This window comes from Alligator mississippiensis, chromosome 7 (assembly GCF_030867095.1).
Source record: "Alligator mississippiensis isolate rAllMis1 chromosome 7, rAllMis1, whole genome shotgun sequence".
Lineage (NCBI taxonomy): Eukaryota > Metazoa > Chordata > Crocodylia > Alligatoridae > Alligator > Alligator mississippiensis.
This window is the reverse complement of record NC_081830.1, coordinates 6135581-6139301: the sequence shown is the minus strand read 5'-3', so window position 1 is coordinate 6139301 and position 3721 is coordinate 6135581.

Sequence of the window (3721 nt, the reverse complement as noted above, 5' to 3'; positions counted from 1 at the left end):
AAGGGACAGAGCAGACAGCACCCCAGAAAGATTTAACTAGGGCTGTAGCCACCTCCCTATCTGCACTCAGCCCCGTAAATCCCAGCTGCTTCAGCAGGTTGACTGGAGGGTGTTGGTATCCCTGGCAGGCTCCTGCCCTGGAGCTGAGAGAAGATGAGGAGAGAGGTGTATCCGAAACCTGCTCAAGGCTTCAGGTTGGTGCCTCAGAGCTGAAGCCTTCACCAGGGATTGGACACCCCCTGCCTGAGACTGGGATTTCCCTCTCCTTGGTTCGTGCATGGTTTGTCCTGTCCCTGGGGCAATGCTAGATCCTCGGAGAGCTCCCTAGCTTCATTTTAAGAAAGTCTTGTCTGCAGACTCCTGGGTGCTGGCTCCAGGGGACTCTCTCTCCCACCAGCCCTCTCCCAGGATGGTTGGGGTGACGGCACCTGAGCTTGGGATCTTCCCCTGGAGTTGGCGCTGTGCAGTGCTGGAGGGGCAGGCAGGCCTGTGTGGGTTGGGGCTTGGACTGAGCTCAGCTTCTTCCCTTAGTTAATGCTGAGCAGGGACAAAGTGCAGGGCAGGAGCCTGAGATGCTTGTTGCATGTCTGTCCAGACTCTGCTTCCAGTTTTTCTTTATCCCGTGCTCTGCTCTGTGTCACCGTGCCCCCAGCTATGCCATTTACAGAGCAGAAGTGTGTGTGTGTTAGCTTGTCTCCTCTACAGAAACAGCCCTCTTCAGGTTGTTCAGCATCCAAAGACTGTGGTTGAGCCCTTGGCTGGGGATAGGTTTGATGAAGGCAGGGGTAGAGCTGTACCCTATAGACTAACTAATCACAAGTGCCAACTTTTTTGGTAGCTACAGCTGGTTTCACTGAATGCTAGGTAGGGATTTCAGGGCAAGCACATCTGCAGGGTCCAGAGCCAGGGATTATGGAGCATCTCTGGGACAGCCAACCCCCTTGGGGAGTGGAGCCCCAGATCCTTGCAGGCCCTGACAGTATTTAAGGGTCCCATCTGGGATGAGACTGGGCTTTGTGTGTGTGTCCAGCAGCTGAAACACCTCCTTCACAAATGGCCCCAGCCTCTTCTACTTGGAAGTGGTTAAGATGTCTACCAAAAGGGGTCAGATTGCATTAGAAATTGTGCCCCCAAGCCTCTTTAAGGCTTCTGAATATCTCAAGGTAAATTTTATTTGTAGGAGAGCAGATGTGCTTTATCTCGTGCTCTGCTGCCCTCGGAGATGATCCCTAGCTATGATAAACTGGGCAGGTCTTTCAGGGGATGTAACCGGTGTGAACAGCCTTGAATACTCTCTTTGGGCATTTTTACACATGCAAGTGCTCCTGTGCCGGGAACTTTGAAAAGCGCCCGGCACTGTGACACATTCAGTTGTATAAGCAGCGAAATGGTGGTGGTGCACCTTACAAGTGCTTTATTTCAAAAGGGCACCACCACTGTTGTCTGTGTGCTGACGTGCATTTTACCACTTAACTGTTCATGTCACAGCACAGTTCACCTCCGCTTGTGTGCGGCGCAGACTTAATTAATTGAGTCTGCTCCGAAGTGGGAGATCCTTTAGTTCTTGTATCAGCTTTTATCTTAAAGGGCCCCAAACCAGCAAACCAGTTCTCCCTGCAGCCCAGAGGCAGGTTAGCTCTGGACAGGCTCCTTTTGTCTCCTGTCTGGGGCCTTATCCAGACCCAGGGATTGGATCTTCCCCAGAGGCACTGAGGGGGCAACAAGCACAGAAATGAGGCCCAGACACTCTTTCCCTTGGGCAGGAGGGTGAGAAGGATGAATGAGGGATTATTTCCTCCCCAGAAGTGGCAGAGCCGCTCATCAGCCCAGCTGTTCCTGCAGGCTTAGCCCAGGCAGCCTGGGGCTGCAGCAGGAGGCTGGGGTGCTCTGCCAGGTCTCCAGCTGTGGCGTGGAGAGGAGGGGTGTGCAGAGGCAGGAATTACCTGGGTGGCTTGGAGCGCCACCCAAGAGAGAGGGGGGCAGAAGATTGGGGAAGCAGGAGGGAGAGGCAGGAGTGGCCTCAGCTGCATCAGGAAGGGGTCCCTGTACTGGGCCTGGGTCCCCCTCCCCTCTCCCTGGTAGAAGGGCATCCTCCAGGGAAACTGGTATGGTCTGTGCACAGATCCTGGTAATTGGCTTCACACTATAGATAAGGGCTGGGGTGGGTTTGCTCTGGGGATCAGGGGAGTAGGCTGGGCCTTGGTAAAGAGGTGCGTGTGCCTTGGGGGGTGGAGGGAGATGCAGGAAAAAAGTTGTGGAAGCCATTGTGTCTCTCCGCTCAGTGTAAAAACGGGTTTCCTTGCCCAGCAGTGAGGGTGAACGGCTGTGTGGAGCAGAGTCCTGGGCAGCAGCGGGTGATGGTGCCAAAGCTTGTTCAGCTCAAACCTCTTCCTCCCCCCACATCCTGAGCTGGGTACACCCCACTGTGCCCAGGCTGCTGCTGCCACTGGACCTGCTGTCCTCCTGGGACATGCACTGAGAAGGACGTGCCTGGGATTTCCTGTGGCCTGGAGCCATGTCTGCAGGGTTGGGTCTGGGGGTGGCTTTTGTCAGGGCTCCTAGAGTGGAAAAGAGTCTCGAGGCTGGGGTCTGTTCTCCCCTGTCCCCTGTGTCCCCTCCTGCCTCTGTGCAGGGCTGTGCTGTGCAGCGTGGCTGCCCCCTCCTGGCATTTTAGAAGGGAGGATCTGAGCTGGGATTTTGTATTGCCATGAAGAGGGTTTGAGTCACTGTGTGTTTCTGGCACAGTAATATAGGGCTGTGTCCTCGGGTTTGAGGCTGCTCATCTGCAGGTAGAGCATGTTCTGGGAGTTGTCTCTGGAGATGGTGAATCGCCCCTGAACAGCCGGGGAGTACGACTGGCTGGATCCATCACTGCTAATTCCACCCACCCAGTCCAGCCCCTTCCCTGGAGCCTGGCGGACCCATTCCATGTAGTAGCTATTGAAGGTGAACCCGGAGGCTTTGCAGGAGAGATGCAGAGAGTCTCCAGGTTTCCTCACATCTCCTCCAGACTCTACCAGCTGCCCCTGGGACCAGGCACCTGAAAAGCAAGGTAGGATCCAAGAGTAACTAGTCTGAGGGCAGCGTCCATGCAAAGCTCCCCTCCCCTACCTGTGGGAAGAAGACATACCTTGCAGAGCTGCAGCCAGGAGAAGCAGGTGGAGCCCAAGTCCCATCTTGCCTGGTGCTGGGGGAAGCTCTTGTGTGTTGGTGGTCACTGCCTGGACCTGAGGACTATGGGTTGTGTGTGCAGGTGCTGCCTGGGCAGCAGGACAGAGTGATTTATAGCGGGCAGCCTGTCTGTGATTTGCATGTCCCCTGCCTTATACCACCCTGCTGCTTTCCCCAGGGAGGGGGATCAGTTGTGCTGGGCACAGACAGTGGCTGGACCCTCCCATCCCATGTGTCTGGGTACCTCCCACAGCAGGCTCTGGGGCTTTATTTCCTTCCCCTTTGCTGAAGGGACCTGTCCCCTCAAAGACACACCATTGTGGATGCCCTGGGCAGGGATTTGTATGTGCTTTCCCTTTTGGGGCTAAGAACCGAGAGCATTTGAGTCCTGCCAGCACTGGTCAGAGTCTGCATGTAGGAGACTCATCCCCCTGAGGCAGGGCAGGGAGCTCAGCAGGAGGTGGGGATTGCTCAGGCTGCCAAAGGGTTTCAGGCACCCACCATCCATCAGGTGCTGGGAATCCTTCCTTTGTGTGATCCCGTGTGTCCA